Source organism: Sapajus apella, unplaced genomic scaffold (genome assembly GCF_009761245.1).
Source record: "Sapajus apella isolate SASKATOON/1434 unplaced genomic scaffold, GSC_monkey_1.0 scaffold10, whole genome shotgun sequence".
Lineage (NCBI taxonomy): Eukaryota > Metazoa > Chordata > Mammalia > Primates > Cebidae > Sapajus > Sapajus apella.
The window spans coordinates 17,486,122-17,505,003 of NW_022436950.1; positions in this window are offsets into that span (position 1 = coordinate 17,486,122).

Genomic DNA, 18,882 nt, shown 5'->3' on the forward strand with positions numbered 1-18,882 from the left:
ATCCCCATCAAGCTATCAATGACCCTTTTCATAAAACTGGACAAAACCATCTTAAACTTCATATGGAACCAAAAAATAGCCCACATAGACAAGTCAATTCTAAACAAAAAGAACAAAGCTGGAGGCATCACACTACCTGACTTCAAACTATACTACAAGGCTGCAGTAATCAAAACAGCATAGTATTGGTACCAAAACAGAGATATAGACCAATGGAACAGAACAGAGGCCTCAGAGGCAATGCCACACATCTACAACCATCTGATCTTTGACAAACCAAACAAAAACAAGCAATGGGGAAAGGATTCCCTGTTTAATAAATGGTGTTGGGAAAAGTGGCTAGCCATGAGCAGAAAGCAGAAACTGGACCCCTTCCTGACACCATGCACTAAAATTAACTCCAGATGGATTAAAGACTTAAACATAAGACCTAACACCATAAAAACCCTAGAAGAAAACCTAGGCAAAACCATTGAGGACATAGGCATAGGTAAGGACTTCATGACTAAAACACCAAAAGTATTGCAACAAAAGCCAAAATAGACAAATGAGATCTAATTAAACTCCAGAGCTTCTGCACAGCAAAAGAAACAATTATTAGAGTGAACCGGCAACCAACAGAATAGGAAAAATTTTTTTGCAATCTACCCATCTGACAAAGGGCTAATATCCAGAATCTACCAAGAACTAAAACAGATTTACAAGAAAAAAACAAACAAACCCATTCAAAAGTGGGTGAAGGATATGAACAGACACTTTTTAAAAGAAGGTATATATGAGGCCAACAAACATGAAAAAATGCTCATCATCACTGGTCATTAGAGAAATGCAAATCAAAACCACATTGAGATACCATCTCATGCCAGTTAGAATGGTGATCATTAAAAAATCTGGAGACAACAGATGCTGGAGAGGATGTGGAGAAATAGGAACACTTTTACACTGTTGGTGGGAGTGTAAATTAGTTCAACCATTGTGGAAGACAGTATGGGATTCCTCAAGGACCTAGAAATAGAAATTCCATTTGACCCAGCAATCCCATTACTGGGTATATATCCAAAGATTATGAATTGTTGTATTATAAAGACACATGCACACGTATGTTCATAGTGGCATTGTTTACAATAGCAAAGACCTGGAACCAACCCAAATGCCCATCGATGATAGACTGGACAGGGAAAATATGGCACATAGACATCATGGAATACTATGAAGCCATAAAAAACGATGAGTTCCTGTTCTTTGTAGGGACATGGATAAATCTGGAAACCATAATTCTCAGCAAACTGACACAAGAACAGAAAATCAAACACCGAATGTTCTCACTCATAGGTGGGTGTTGAACAATGAGAACACATGGACACAAGGAGGGGAGCATCACACACTGGGGTCTATTGGAGGGAAATAGGGGAGGGACAGCAGGGGGTGGGGAGTTGGGGAGAGATAGCATGAGGAGAAATGCCAGAAATAGGTGAAGGGGAGGAAGGCAGCAAATCACACTGCCATGTGTATACCTATGCAACAATCTTGCATGTTCTTCACATGTACCCCTAAACCTAAAATGCAATATATATATATAAAAGAGCTGTCCAGAGTTGTCCAGCTGTTAGGAAGCAGAGCTGGGATTTAACCTTGGCAGTCTCTGCTGCAGCAGCCAAGTGCTTAACATTATGCTTTTTTTAAAAAGAAAAAATTAGAAAGATGATGTTACGTGCCCAAGAATACACACTGAGTAAATGGCAAAACCTAGCTTTGAACTTCTGGAGTGTGACTCCAGGGTTTTTTTATTCACTGCCTGTACTGAGTGATCCCTTATATTCTGGCTTCTCTAGGGTTGATTCATCAGTCATAAATGAGTTGGTTCTAAGAGAAGGTAAGGAAGGTCACATGGGGCAAGCTCACCAGGAGATAAACACGGGAGGCAGGATAATTGAGCCCCGTTTCTACACAGCTTCCCAATGGATAGAGGAGAGGGAAGGTTGCACAGGTTGTGTTGTGCTCCAGGAAACATCCTGTGCTTTGGATTTGGAGAGGCTTGGCTGACCTTATTTTGTGGTTGATATTGGGAAAATCATTTAACCTCTTTAATCCTCAATTTCCTTTTCTGTAAAATGGAGCTAATACAACTTCCCTTCAAGAGGATTTAAAGAGGAAGTGTTTAAGACATTCTTGTCTTCTGTCATGCTTAGGTTTTGGTGTCAACTTGGCTAGGCTACAATACTCATAATTTAATCAAACATTAATCTTGGAATTAATGCAAAGGTATTTTTTAGATGTGGTTAACATCTACGATCAGTCGACTTTAAGTAAAGACAATCACACTTGATAATGTGGGTGGACTTTTCCTCAGTAGCTCAAGGCTGAAGAGCAAAAAGTGAGGTTTCTTGGAGAAGAAATTCTGCTTACAGCTCCCGCCTTCGTTTTCAGCCTGTCTGCTTTACAGAGCAAGTTTTGGATTCCTCTGACTGATACATCCTCTAATAGGCACTCTAAGTGGCATCACTACATAACTGTAGCCATAGATACCCTGAGATCCACAGAAAATCTTTGAATCTTGATGATACAAATAATTGAAATATCCACATTTTACTTTCATTTCATTTGCACATTTTGGGCCTGTAAAATATAAGCACTCTCCTACCCTTGAATTTTATTTCATTTGCAAAATGTATTTGTAACACAATTTTCTTTGAGCAGTCCTGCTGTGGTAACAATATAGATATGGTTCCAACATCATCCTAAAGCCTGGCTGGTATGCTGATTAAAGGGAAAGGGCATGGTGAATTGAAGGATATTTTAACCACTGTATCTAATTACAAAGAAGAGCATGTTACTTACCAAAATTTGAATGCATTCTATAATAAAAAAACAAGGGCAATTAACAATCAAACGAGCAACTGCTTTCTTGACAGGCAGATGACACAGAACAGGACTAAGAAAATGTAGAAAGCCTTTGCTTGACAAGGAAAGTTGAGATGGTCCTTCAAGTTGTAAGGTAAGATCCAAAGAGTATATGACTTTGTGGGTAGAAGGCAAGGGAGGGACTTAGGAAGCACTGGAGTTGCTATGCTTGACTTCGTATTATTGAAGCAAGGTCTTATTTATTTTTAAAACGGGTAAAAACAAGTATTTACAAGTTCTCAGAAGTTTTGATAAAAGACACTTTTTTTTTTTCCTATGTAATTTTACTGGGAGTGAAACTAGGACTGATTTTTAAAACGCCTATTTAAATATGTACATTTCTTTGTTGTTTTATTCTTCATTTGGTTTCATGTTCAGAATTTCATAATCTTGCCTCCTGACCATGCCATAGGGATTTTTGCAGTAAGGGAAATTAATACCTATACATCAATGAACTTTAAGGATGAAACGTCCTAGAGAAGTTAAAAATTTCCTAAGAAACTCAATTCTTTCCTCTAACAAACAGTAAAGGATAATCTGTTCTCTTTTTCCTGATCACAAAGATGCCACTTTCCCTGATAATTATTCTGCTTATTAAGTCTTAGAATAGGTTAATAGACCTATCATTGTCAACCCAGGGAATGGATCATTTATGCTCATATATTGTCTCTGGTAGCAGGGAGTATATAATGGCTTGGATTCTGGCATAATTTTCTTGACTAGAGGCCTTGGTTTGCAAACCATAGCATGCTTAAGAATCACCAGCAGAGCTTATTAAAAATGCAAAACCCTGAGAGGTACCTCCACAGATTCTGAGTTAGTAGTTTTGGGGTGAAATTCAGGAATTTTCATTTTTTAACAAACACCCTCAGTGACCCAGAGGCAGGTTGTTCATGGGCCACATTTTAAGAAACAGTCATGTGAAGCAGTGTTATGCATCCCAACCCCCGCTTTTTTTAAACCTGAAACTCCCATTAGTACGTCTGTACATTCATCTCTAACACTTATTTGAAATTATAGATCCAATCTAATGTTTTAAATATATACAAACATTCTGTCCATTGTAAAATATATATAAGATTGGGAATTCAACATTTTAAGATGCTCTCAAGAACAAGTCATATTTTATAAATATTAAACATTTATTTTATTCATTAATTACATATTATTTTCCCTTACTAAAATACTATTTGTATAGCTTGCTCTTCTCAGTTATTACTAATTATATTTTGACAATAGCAGTATGATCAGACACATTCTATTATTTTAAAAATATGGGTTAAATATATCACGAAGCCATTATTTGAAGGTCTGTCTCGTAGTTCAGTTTATTTTGATACTTAGTGATAACGGGTACAGATGAAAGAGGTACCTTTCAAAGATGCATAGATTCAAAATGAAAGACATGTATCTAGGGCTGTGCTTTCTAAGCTATAATACTCATTTTTGAATTTCATCCATTGATCATGTAATATTTTTACTGGAATTTCTCTGGTAAGTTTTCATATTTTAGAGGTCATTTAGTTTTACTTTTAATGAATCAGAATATGCTGATTTTTTATATTTTTAACCAATGGTTTTAAAAAAAACTTGAAACTCTACATTTGGAAGACTTCAAAAGAGGTTAGAAAGTTTTTTTTCTAGGTTTGATTGCCTAAATCTGAATTCTATAGTGACGTACAGCTTTCCCTTCTACAAATTATGTGACAATGAAAATATTTCTAATCTTGCTTTCTAATGCTTGCAATTTATATCTTGTATTATTCTCTAAAAACAGTATCATTTTTTAGTTATTGTTGAATTATCACCTTTACTTTGAAGGAACAGGGGAACTGTCAATAGATATAGATATATACAGATCTATAGATGTAGATCTGCTAGACAGCATACAATTGAGAGATACTTGTCATCATGAAAACTGATGGCAAATTTAGAACACTTGTGTTATAGTAAAAGAAAAACATGCAACTCATTTTTAAGTTGAGATGCTTTGAAAAGTACTTGATTTTCTTAAATTAAGTAATTAACCTTTGTAATTTACTTAATCAAGGGACAACCAGGGAACTTCTGCTCTTCATGACTACTCTCATCTCATGACAATGAATGATGACATTTTCTTCTACAAAAGTGCTAATTTTTTTGAAAAGCAAACAATTCAATGGTATCTTAGGAACTTGTGCACTTCTGGCTTTCACTTCTTTATTGCAATACCTCTAAGAGAGGCAGGGTATGAGTTTCAAGTGCAATTATATCTCTGTAATCTTAGCTTGAAATTGTGCCAAAGATTTTTTCTTTCACTATTATGCAAGGCACCCCCAAAGTGAGTTCAAAACATTTTCCATTAAGTTTCAGAAAAATTTCATAAAGCCCTAACTATTACATGACTTTAAACATTGCTGGGGAAAAAAAAATCACAGCTTTGATTTTATGTTCTTGAGGCTTAGGTTTTAAATGTCTTGCTAATCATGATGACTGAATTCTACCATTAAATAATATCTTAAAGTACACCACATGCTTTGAGTGAGGTCATTATTTGTTAAAGTGAACAAAAACCCAAATTTCAGAGAGTTCTGATAATGTCTAATATGGTTGGTCATCCTTTCGTCAGATCTGGTTATATTGTCATTGCTTTTACTGATGTGACAATTTTGGACATTTTACTTCTATTTTGTAATAATATAAACTTGTATTGGAGACAGGAGAAGTCTCATCTCTGTCTCTTAATTAATTTATTTTTGGATGGGTCTGAATGGATTTTATTTTTATTTTTGTCTAAATTTTTATTTCAATAGCTTTTGGAGTACAAGGAGCTTTTTGTTACATGCATGAATTATACAGCGGTGAATTCTCAGATTTTAGTGCACCCATCACCTGATTAACATACATTATACCTAATACATAGTTATTTATCCCTAGGCCCCTCCCAACCTCCCCCTTCTGTCTCTAAAGTCCATTATATTACTCCGTATGCCTTTGTGTGCTCATGGATTAGCTCCCACTTATAAGAGAGAACATACCGTTTTTGACTCCTAAATTAATTCACTTAGAATAATGGCCTCCAGCTCCATCCAAGTTGCTGCAAGAGGCATTATTTCCTTCCTTTTAGTGACTGAGTAGTATTCCATGGTGTACATATACCACATTTTGGTTATCCACTTGTTAATCGATGGGCACTTGGGTTGGTTTCACATCTTTGCAATTGTGAATTATGCTGCTATAAACATATGTGTGCAATTGTCTTTTTCATGTAGTGACTTCTTTTCATTTGGGTAGATACCTAGTAGGGGGATTGCTGGATCAAATGGGAGATCTATTTTTAGCCCTTTAAGGAGTCTCATACTGTTTTCTATAGAGGTTGTACTAATTTACATTCCCACCAGCAGAGTAAAAGGGTTCCCTTTTCCCCATATCCACGTCAATATCTATTGTGCTTTGATGTCTAATAGCCTTTTTTTTGCAGGAGTAAGGTGGTATTTCATTGAGGTTTTAATTGGCATTTCCCTGATGAGTAGTGAGGTTGATCAGCGCTGCCTTTTTAGAAAAAATTGTTGACTTGTTCTTTTGTTATTTTTATTATTTTCCATGCATGTTTTCCTTGCCAGACTCTTTTTAAGTCACTTGTCCATTTTGTTATGTGTTCATTTAAATCAAATAATAGAAACTCTGATTTGATTTGGATCTGCGCCATCAACCAAATCTCATGTTGAATTGTAATACCCAGTGTTGGAAGAGGGACCTGGTAGGGGGTGGTTGGGTCATGGAGGTGAAGTGCTCATGGTTTAGCACCATCCTCCCTTGGTACTGTATAGTGAGTTCTCAAGAGATCTGGTTCTTTAAGGGCATGTGGCACCTCCCCCCTTCCTCCTGCGCAGGCCCTGTAAAGTGCTGGCTCCCCCTTTGCCTTCCTCCATTGGTAGGAGCTGCTTTCCTCTCTCAGGTTACTGCAGGTGCCAGGTCACACCCGATGTGACATGCAGGCCGAGTGAGGGCACTAGTATCCACCCACAAATTAAACAGTAGTAAAACACAATTTATTTTATTATTATACAATATAAGTAGAATGTCCAAAATTGTTTTCCTCTAACCTGGTAATCATTTGGAGCATCCCCATGTATCACCACTATAGAGATGGGAGCTTCAGTACATAATTGGAGACAGTGCTCATATTGGCAGGACACACAGATGCAGGACATCCAACCGTCACCGTCTGGGTCCATCCCGGGGGACATGAGGCCAGATTGAGACACACAGTACAAAGCATTCTATGCTCACTCTGCATGAGCTCTGTGTGTATATGTGCTCATGTCATCCTAAGCATGTTGATAGAGGAAGCAGTGTGTTCTACATTTCTTATAGTGTTGCAGATTTGTTATAAATTGCCCAAGGAAGAAAATTTGTCCTATAATTTATATTGATATACGTGTGATTTGAAAATAAATATTAGTCGAGCGCAGTGGCTCCTGCCTATAATCCCAGCACTTTGAGAGGACAAGGCAGGTGCATCATTTGAGGCCAGGAGTTTGAGACCAGCCTGGCCAACATGGTGAAAACCCATCTGTACTAAAAATACAAAAACTAGCCAGGAATGGTGGTGCGCACCTGTAATCCCAGCTACTCAGGAGGCTGAGGCACAAGAATCACTTGAATCCAGGGGGCAGAGGTTGCAATGACCCAAGATTGCACCACCACACTCTAGCCTGGGTAACAGAGTGAGATTCCACCTCAAAAAAAAAAAAAAAAAAAAAAGGAAAGAAAAATTAAAAATGGGCTAAAAATGTGAAATGTCTTAGTATCAATTATAGTTATGTCCCTCATCTTTACCAGACACAGGACAGATGTTCCACCAATTCAGGATCACTTTTCTTGTTCACTGTGGTGTCCCACAGCACAGAAATGGGCACATAGTAGGCACACAGTAAATATTTGTTGAAGGACTGCAGGAGCCGTACCTTCACCTTTCTGTGTTCACCTCTTTACTGGCCTCATGTTCTTTTTCCTACCCTTGCTTTTCCTCTTTACCAATTACTTGTGTCTCTATTTTATTATGTTGTATTTCACGTATATTTGTAACCTGCCTTGAATCAAATAGTAGCAAAATGTTATGTATTATTATAATTACAGGTATCCTGTACTGAGTGCTTATGTGCTATTGAGTGTTAGGTGTCTTGCTAAGTAATTTATAGACACTTGCTTATTTAATTCTCACACACTCCCGTGAAATAGGTATCACTAGTTCTATTTTGCAGCCTAATAAGCTTGGAAAAGTTAAGTAACTTGTTCAAAGTCATATCGAATGTTAATTCTGATCTATTTCTTTCCAGGGCTTGAGCTTTTGGAATGTTTACAATTGATTGATGAGATTACTTAAGATTTTTGAGGGCATAATACAGTAATTTAAAAAATTAACTTGCAAATTCATGTTTTTCGAACAGCATGTGTTCTTGAATCCATTGTTTTGAGTTGCCCCTCAAGATTTTTCCTGCATTTGGGCCAAGTTGCATATGCCACATCTTACATAGAGAATATAGATCATACTTGGGCTGATATTTTAACTTGAATTTTTATATATTTATGAAACCAAGTCATTTGATGTTTCTTAGGAAGTATTTCAAAATTAGCCTTGGTTATATAGTTAGTATCTTCATCACATGGGAAAAGAAAAATTCATTCTTAATTTATTGTGTGAATCAAATGGTTTTCTTTCTTTTTTTTTTTTTTTTTTTTTTGAGATAGAGTTTCATTCTTGTCACCCAGGCTGGAGTGCAACGGTGCAATCTTGGCTCACTGCAATCTCCACTTCCCTGGTTCAAGCAATTCTCCTGCCTTAGCCCCCCAAGTAGCTGGGATTACAGGTGCCCACCATCATGCCCGGCTAATTTTTTTTTTTTTAATAGAGACCAGGTTTCACCATGTTGGCTAGGCTGGTCTCCAACTCCTGATTTCAGGTGATCTGCCTGCCTCAGCCTCCCAAAGTGCTGGGATTACAGGCGTGAGCTACCGTGCCTGGCCCCAGATGCTGGTTTCATTAACCTGGAAGGAAGCAATCATCAAGCTGGATAATGGTGTTCAAAAGGCAGTATGCAATACATATTTTATCTGAGAATCTCTGTATCAGAACATGTTTAGTTGGATATTCCAAATTCAAATGTGAAAAATTGTTTTCAATTTCAGAGCAGGACCTTTTATTAGAATCATTTTTTATATTACAAGAGTCCCATGAAAAAGATCTTTCTTCTTCTCTCTCAAAACTCTGCCATTCATTCCAATTTTCCCAAATACAAATAGTTAAGTTCGTATTTTGAATATAAAAGATTCTTAAGTCTTCTCTTCCTTCCTTACCTACTCAAAATGTGGCGTTGTTGGTAAGCTTTAAGAATCTCATTGTGGAAATTACTCATCTTTGGAGAATTTCGTGGTAATAACCACAGGCACATTCCAGATAAACTAAGTGTGCATGGATTACTGCAGCCTTGAAGCTCCACTCACTCTGCACCTTCCATTCTTGCTTGTGAGTCATTAGCATATCAGGTGTCACAATCTTCCTTAATCCAATGTGAGACACACCTTTATGGAGGCCCAAGTGATTTCAAGGCAAACTGATTTCAAGATAAACTTGTTTTTCATTTTTAGACGGAGCACTGAGCCCTAAAATCACTTCATAATGATAATCTCTCGTAGATTCTTGTAGGGCTTAAAAAATGGAAATTGACTCTTTTTTTTTGCGTATTTGTGTTTGAAAACTTGAAGAAGATACCCAAACTGGTATTATTAATGCACCTTGAAAACTCACATCATCTGACTCATTCTAATTTTCATACTGGACCTCCTATGAAGAGACATGTGACCAAAAAACCTGCAAATTGAGTCAAAACATGAGTCTTTGAAAAAGAAATAATGTTATCTAATTATAGTCAGAAAACTGTGTGAGGGATGAAAATGCGTCTCATAAGAACAACTCTTTCAAGAACACATCATCTGTGAAATTTCCTTGGGGCTTAAACCACGCTCATTTATTTTGGAGTTAAGTACTTGAAATAGCACTGTTTGTCCATGTTGAGATTCATATGACTTATCACATGGAAAATAAAAAAAGATAGAGATCAGTTTCATTATGTTGTCCCCATTTTCCTAATCATTCCCTAAAAACATGTTTTCGATGCTACGGGGGCAAATCAACATACTCAGAAATGCTTAAATTCTGGCTTGGAATTCCATGGGAATTAGCAGTCTGTAGACGAGATTCTGGCAGAGAATGTCATGGTTGGACTATGACTTCCTATGGGGCTGCTCTTTGTGGCCAGTTTCTTGTTTTTCTTTCTCCAATGTGTACATATGCCCAGAAGCTATTTGTAATGGGAGTGTTTTAAGAAATTCATAAATTTAAAACACTCCACACATACAAAACTCTTTCTGAAATGTGACATCTTAAAATTATTTTCTCAAAGTCACATAAAATAAAACAGCACAACAGCCATCTCTTTGCAGTATGCTCTCTTATATTTAATTTTTACTAATCTTCACCTAAATACTAGGAAACATCATCAACAGAGCAAAATAAACTGGTCATCTCAGTTTAAATGGCCAACAGTCATCTTTTAATGCTTATTTCTTTGAAATAAAATGCACCCCATATTTTATTTTGGACCAAACGAATAATCTTCAGAAGTGATGCAAATTTGTATGCTTTGACAAAAAATGTTTTACATGTATGATTTAAAAGGTGTTTCTGTAATATGAATTAACTCATATTTAAGAGATATAGGTTTGTCAAAGAGCAAGCATCTGAATGTTAAGAACTGGGTTCATTGAGGTTAAATTGTGCTCAGGGAGTTTAAGGTAAAAAAGAAAGAAAAAGATTGTGCTTCTCCTTATGGCAGGAAGAGGCTCATTTCCAGGGTAGAGACTTCTGAAATCCATAAAATACATTCCAGGTCCAAGACTTCATGCATCATATCTGGACACTTCTGTCATAGAGAGAGGCTTAAGAGTGGTGTTCTTTCATTTACTGAATAGGGATAAAAAATGCCCAAAGTATATGTGAGAGACAAATTTGAAAAATTAATTTAAAAATTCTGTTCTGTTTAACACTAATAATGTCCTTTTATGTATCCAAGCTTTCGAATATTGAAATCCAAAAGTCAAACATGGGGCAAACCTGGAAACATAGAACACTGATAAATATCTGCTGCCGTTAGCAAAATATTCACCAAATTTCAAGCAGAAGGTGAAAGTGACCGAATGAGAGGTTCCTAAGCTTTTAGGTGCCATGGACCCTTTGGCAGTCTGGTTAATGTTTCTAATAAAACAAAACACAGGCTTATGAAGAAAACCAATCATTTGGAAATATAATGTTGATCACAATAGGTTGATCACAATAGGTAAAGAAATACCAAATTTGTGATATAGCAATATTTGTGTCTCTATTAAAGCAGTAAAAGGAAAGAATGAACAGGAGGCTTGATAATCACTGACATTTTTGAAGTAGGATGAGCATATATGATACATTAAAATATCTGCAAAGTTGCAATGTGATATGGAAATATCTGTAATTTCTATTCCTGGCAATGTCATAGAAACTGCTAATAACACTGTGGTTTGTTGAAAGACATGTTACATTTCAGATAAGGTTAGTGAAATTGAAGATATAATTTTTTTGTTGCCTTATCTTTTTTTAAAGTATATATTTTATTGCATTTTAGGTTTTGGGGTCCATGTGAAGAACATGCAAGATTGTTGCATAGATACATCGATGGGCATTTGGGTTGGTTCCAAGTATTTGTTATTATAAACAGTGCTGCAATGAACATATGTATGCATGTGTCCTTATAATAGAACGATTGATAATCCTTTGGATATATACCCAGTAATGGGATTGCTGGGTCAAATGGAATTTCTATTTCTAGGTCCTTGAGGAATCACCACACTGTCTTCCACAATGGTTGAACTAACTTACACTCCCACCAACAGCGTAAAAGTGTTCCTATTTCTCCACATCCTCTCCAGCATCTGTTGTCTCCAGATTTTTTAATGATCGCCATTTTAACTGGCATGAGATGGTATCTCAATGTAGTTTTGATTTACATTTCTCTAATGACCAGTGGTGGTGAGCATTTTTTCATATGTTTGTTGGCCTCATATACGTCTTTTTTTGTAAAGTGCCTGTTCATATCCTTCACCACTTTTGAATGGGTTTGTTTGTTTTTTTCTTGTAAATCTGTTTTAGTTCTTGGTAGATTCTGAATATTAGCCTTTTGTCAGATGGGTAGATTGCAAAATTTTTTCCCATTCTGTTGATTCTGGTTCACTCTAATGATTGTTTCTTCTGCTGTGCAGAAGCTCTGGAGTTTAATTAGATCCCACTTGTCTATTTTGGCTTTTGTTGCCAATGCTTTTGGTGTTTTAGTCATGAAGTCCTTGTCCATGCCTATGTGTTGAATGGTTTTGTCCAAGTTTTCTTCTAGGGTTTTTATGGTGTTAGGTCTTATTATTAAGTCTTTAATCCAACTGGAGTTAATTTTAGTGTAAGGTGTCAGGAAGGAGTCCAGTTTCTGCTTTCTGCACATGGCTAGCCAGTTTTCCCAACACCATTTATTAAACAGGGAATCCTTTCCCCATTGCTTGTTTTTGTTTGGTTTGTCAAAGATCAGATGGTTATAGATGTGTGGCATTGTCTCTGAGGCCTCTGTTCTGTTCCATTGGTCTATATCTCTATTTTGGTAGCAGTACCATGCTGTTTTGATTACTGTAGACTTGTAGTATAGTTTGAAGTCAGGTAGTGTGATGCCTCCAGGTTTGTTCTTTTTGCTTAGAATTGACTTGGCTATGTGGGCTCTCTTTTGGTTCCATATGAAGTTTAAGGTGGTTTTTTCCAGTCCTCTGAAGAAGGTCATTGGTAGCTTGATGGATATAGCACTGAATCTGTAAATTACTTTGGGCAGTATGGCCATTTTCACAATATTGATTCTTTCTAACTGTGAGCATGGAATGTTTCTTCATCTGTTTGTGTCCTCTCTTATTCCTTGAGCAGTGATTTGTAGTTCTCCTTGAAGAGGTCCTGTACATTCTTTGTCAGCTGTATTCCTATACACCAATAACAGACTTAAAGAGAGCCAAATCAAGAATGAACTGCCATTCACAATTGCTACAAAGAGAATAAAATACCTAGGAAGATATAATTTTTTTTTCTGTTCAACTTCATGGAATCTGAAGACCCTAGGTTAGAAAGCCCTGATCTAAATGTAAAATGTAAGGTAATGGCCAGCAATGTATTGTTTCACATATTTGCCTTTGGTCAAGATTTTGCCTAATATCTTGGTTATTTTAGCAAGTAAGTAATATTGATCACATGGATTTTCACTCCAAAGAGGTCAAAACAAAACAAAAAAACCAACAACTAGCAAATGGTTTATTTGTTTGGCTTGAGGTTATTTCTTTAAAAGTGCAAGAAGGTTATATCTCCTCTTTAAAATCCCAGACCCATTGACATTTACCACCATAAGTTTTGATCAAATTTTATTTTGTCAAATAGCACCACTTGATTGGTCTTATAATTTGTTTAACTTCTTATGTGCATGTATTTGATCAAGTAAGTTGTCTCAAATTCTTCAGGGGAAGGAATATATATTATCCATTTCTTTGAATTTAGAAAATGCCTGGCAAAGTGGTTTAGACAGAGCTAGCATTTTATATATATTTCCCTAGCTTTGTGTAATGTGCAGATTGAAATAAATGACAGGCTATAAAATGCCAATATTTATACTGCACCCTTTGAAAATCTTTCCCTAGAGAAACTGGAAGTTATTTGGTTTTTACCTCATTTATCCTTTCAATCTTTTGAGAGATGAAACAAAATGAAAGTCGACAGATAGAATGGATACAGATAAATTATTCCATAGAAAGCCTGCAAGTTCCAGAAAACTTTATTATTGTTGATTAAGAATGGATGATTTTGACCAGCTACCTGTTAGATTAATGTCACATATTCACTATACGGCCACCCTCAGTCTATGTTAAAACCCCTTTAGCCTGAGCACGGTGGCTCACACCTGAAATCCCAGCACTTTGGGAGGCCAAGGCAGGTGGATCACCTGAGGTCAGGAGTTTGAGACCAGTCTGGCCAACATGGTGAAACCTTGTCCCTACTAAAAATACAAAAAATTAGTCAGACGTGGTGGCAGGTACCTATGATCCCAGTTACTTAGAAGGCTGAGGCAGGAAAATAGCTTGAACCCGTGAGGTGGAGGTTGTAGTGAGCTGAGGTTGTGCCACTGCACTCCAGCCTGGGCAACAAGAGCAAAACTCTGTCTCAAAAAACAAGAAAGAAAAAACATCCATAACAGGAAATTACTTCCTAAGACAGTCCCTTTATTTCTTTGTAATCATCTTATCAGTAGAAAGCGCTCTCTCAGAGTAAGAAACATGTGTCCTCTCTTAGTATTTAGGTAATCTTTATAATAAAACTCATTGCTGAGTACCAGAAGGCAAGAATTTTGTCTTGAAGGACTCTGAGGATTGGAGAGAAAAGAAAATTACACGGATTCTCAACATAGCCACAGCTAAAATAGTAGCAATAAACTAACTTTTAATAATTCCGTGATGACAGAGTCATCATCTTTCACAAAAGATTCTGTTACAGAGTTTATCATATGACATGTCTGGACTCTGGAGTCAAATATAATGGGTTTGAATCCTAATACTAGTACTTCTAATTTCATGAACTTGTGCAAGTTACTGACCATTTTTAAAGCTGTATGTCCTTTCTGAAAAATGGAAACAATATCTGTCTCATAAAATTCCTGATGAAAGGTAAATAACGCATATACGAATTCACCACTTAGTATATTATTAGGAATGCTTTCAGTTGCAAGTAACATATGGAACCAAGTCAAAATAGCTCAAACAATAGAGAGATTTGTTAACTCACATAATAAGGTGTTTAGAGGTCAGGATATTTGAAGGTTTGACTTAACAGGGTTCAGCCATATCATCAGAGATCTTGGGTTTTTTTGTTGTTGTCTTTTCCATCTTTCTACATAGTCTTCCTCATCATGTCAGTTTTGTCTAGATGTCTGAACAGCTTCCAACTTTATGTCCTCACAGGGTGAGCTCCACAGTAGGCTTCCCCTTGTATTTCCTTGGTCAAGATATATCACATGTGTATTTCACAAGCCAATCATTGGAAAGGGGATGAGCTTACTGTGATTGGCTTAAATTAATTATGCATTACCTTTTGGAAGTGATCACCTAGATTAGTAAGCAAAATTCAGATTCTATCAACAAGAAAAAAAATGGAGAAATGGGCACTTGGAGACAACCAACAGTGTTTGTCATATTACCCTTCACCTACTACACTAAAATCAAGATAAATACATTTATGGTGTCTGCAACAGGATTCCACCAATTCCGTACCATCTATGGTCTTAGACAAGTCATTTAGCCTCTCAAGCCTCCCTTTCTCCAATGCAAAATGGAGGAGAATAATTATATGTCTCAGAGTCATAAGAAAATAATGTATGTGAAAGCCATTTCTCAAAGAGCTCTCTTCGATTTTTATTTAAGTTTGTATATAGAATTGATAAGATGAGTTCTTATACAAAATGTAATCATTCACCCTTTCAGTTTCAGAGACGACAACTGAATCCAGCTTGCTTGTGGTTTCTCTTGTAATCTTAAAAATACTTTTATGATATGTCCTATAATAAACATGCAGAAAGTGCATAAAATATAAAGGTATATCTTAACAATTTGACGTAAAATGAATCTTGCATAATGCCTATCCAGGTCAAGAAACAACATCACAAACAACTGATGTGGTTTGGCTTTGTGTCCCCACTCAAATCTCATGTTGAATTGTAATCCCCATTATTGGAGGTGGAGCCTGGTAGGAGGTGCTTGGATTATGGGGGCAGGTCTCCCCCTTTGGTGCTGTTCTCATAATAGAGTTCTGAGAAGATCTGGTTGTTTATAAGTGTGTGGCATCTCCCACCTCTCGCTGTTTCTGCTGCTTCAACCATGTAAGATGTGTTCACCTCCCTTCCCCTTCCCCTTCCACCATGATTGTAAGTTTCTTGAGGCCTCCCCAGCCATGCTTCCTATACAGCTTGTGGAACTGTGAGCTAATTAAACTTCTTTTTCAATGTGAGAGCAGACTAACATAGCAACTCAGAAGCACCATGCCTTCATATAACCTATATACTCTTTATGAAAAATTGGCCCTGTATATATGGGTCTTGCATTCCATGAATACTATATTTCTCATGTGTTTTGCTGAAAAAAAAAATCCACATATTAGTAGACTCACACAGTTTAAACCTGTGTTGTTCAGAGATCAATGGTACATATTTAAATGTAATGAATACAACTTTTCATATTCGAACAGTTTGACGTTGTGTCATGATTATCTGCTCGACTGTTTTATGTTCTTGTATTGATCATTCTTTTCTGTATTCTCCTACAGTAACCATTATTCACTTTATTAGCATTTGTTGTGTGTATGTTACGCATCATGTTAGGCATAGTTTTGTCTCTTCATGATGACATTCTTAAGTGTAGAGTTTCTCCCACAATTAGAAGAGCAAATTTTTATTAATGTGATTTCTTCTGCCAAACTCCAAGGCTCAGAACTTCAGATTATTGTGAACTGAAGCAAATCTTTCACAAAATTTATGGAATGAACTACTTCCAAGTTTGCGTTTTTTTTTTTTTTTTGTTTGTTTGTTTTTTTCATTTTTTTTCTACAAAGAGTTGTCAGTTTTTGATAATAAAATCCTTCTTGGGAGATTTAAGTTTTTCAGTAGAGTTTTAAAACTTATTTTTATTTCTCTTTTTTCTTACAAATCTCACCTCCAAATTTTGTATTATGCCTTGATATTTGTTGATGTATAAATTATCTGTGTTAGTCATGATTGGACTTGAGGACTTCTACTTCCAGTCAAGATGGTTTATCCTACCACCTGAAACAATTAAAAAACTAGACAACAATGTGATAATACTTAAAAGGAAGCTTTGTGACTACAGCACAAAGAGGGGAGCACAGAAAGATGCACCCAGTCTTTGAGTAGAGGAGACAGTCTGAGCAAGGGAAGGCAGCTGGAGTTTGTAAGGTAGAATACCAAAAAGCAGAGAGCTACATGGGGAGAGAACACCAGAAGTCTGCAGAATGTCTCCCTGAATGTTCAACTGAGCAGTAATCAGCACATGTGTATGAGGAAATTACTCCAGGCTGGGGAAAGAACCACACAACAGGATTAGAGGGAACAGTGCCTGAAGGTGACACAAGACCAGAAATAATGGCTGTTCCCAATAGCCAGGATGAAAAGTTTCATTATAATTCATAGAATATCAATTGGAAAACCAAGAAGGGTCTTGCCTCAATATCAGGGAAAGTAAAAGCCACAAAAAACCTGCTCTGATTCTGCCTCACTAAGCTTAAAAGCAAGAGCTGAAAGACACAAACCTTTTTCAAATAATCCAACAGAATAAAACTCAATAATATTTATAAGAATTAAAAATATCAAACATCCAAGGTCAAGTCTAAAATGTCTGGCATCCAATAAAAAATTATCAGGCATGCAAAGAAGCAGGCAAATACAGTAATGAAGAGAAAAGGATCAATTAACAAAAGCTGACTCAGAAATGACGCCAATGATGTAATTAGTAGATAAGGACATTAAAACCAGTATTATTACTGTATTTAATATGTTCAAGAAAATGGAAGAAAGATTGAACATGTTAAGTAGAGACATGGAAAAAATACAAATAACCTAAACCAAATGCCTAGAGATAAAAACCACAGCGTCTGAGATGAAAAATGTACTGGATGGGATTAAGCATAAATTAGGCATGAGAGGAAAAAGAAATTAATGAATTGAAAACATAGCAATAGAAATGATTGACAATAAAACACAGAAAGAGAAAAGACAGATGAAGAAAGGCATAACTTTGGTACAATTTCAAATGGATAAACACATATCTAATTGCAGTGCCCATGTGAAAAGACATTGGTTGAGAGAGGCAAGCAATTGTATTTGAGGAAACAATGGCTAGAAACTTTTCAAATGTAATAAAAACTACAAATTCACAGATATAAAAAGATCAACAAATTCCAAGCACAAGAAATATGAAGAAAACAACATAAATGCACATAACAATGAAATTGTTGAAAACCAGTAATAAAGAGAAAAATAATAAAAGTAATGATTTTGGTCTTGAAATTTTCTGTTTCCCCATCTTATACCACAAAGGCATAAACACATTTGCCCCCCTCCACCCCTCCCTCCATCTCTCTCTCTCTGTGTCAGACACACACACACACACACACACACACACACACACACACACACACACCCATACTCACACACATATTCTCTCTCTCTCTCTCTTTCTTTAATTTGAGTAAGTTTCTCTCTGTCTCCAGCATTTGGTTTGATTAAGCATTTGTTCTGTGTTACTAAAAAAGAACAACTTTTATTATGGAAGTTAATTCATCAGATCTGATTTAGTAGTAACATATACCTTGAACTATGAGAACTTAAACTCCAGTGAGACAGCTGTGGCCTTGTTCTTGCCTGGGAACCAGGCCCCCAGCAAATGTTTCACATGCACACCCATGCTTTTAAGCCCTTGATGATTACCTACAACAATTGAGATGCTATGACAGCTAGTGCATTCTTGATTAGACCTTTAATGAACATTCTAAATGTTAAAAAATAAAATGGTGAGGATGAGCCGCCTCTTTCATGGAATAAAAGACTTTTCTTTAGGTCAGACAACCACTTAGCAGTAGGATAGACATTTTCCTCTGTGGATGACATGGGCAGCACCATGAATGGAGCTTAGGGATCAGCTTGTCTCCTCCTTCACAATGAAAAGCAGAACAGAAGCCCCAGGGGTATCTGGTTAGATTAATTTCCTGACTCTAGATTTTATATCCAGTTTAGATTAGATTTTAATTTCCAGATTAGAAATCACTGACTTCTAGAT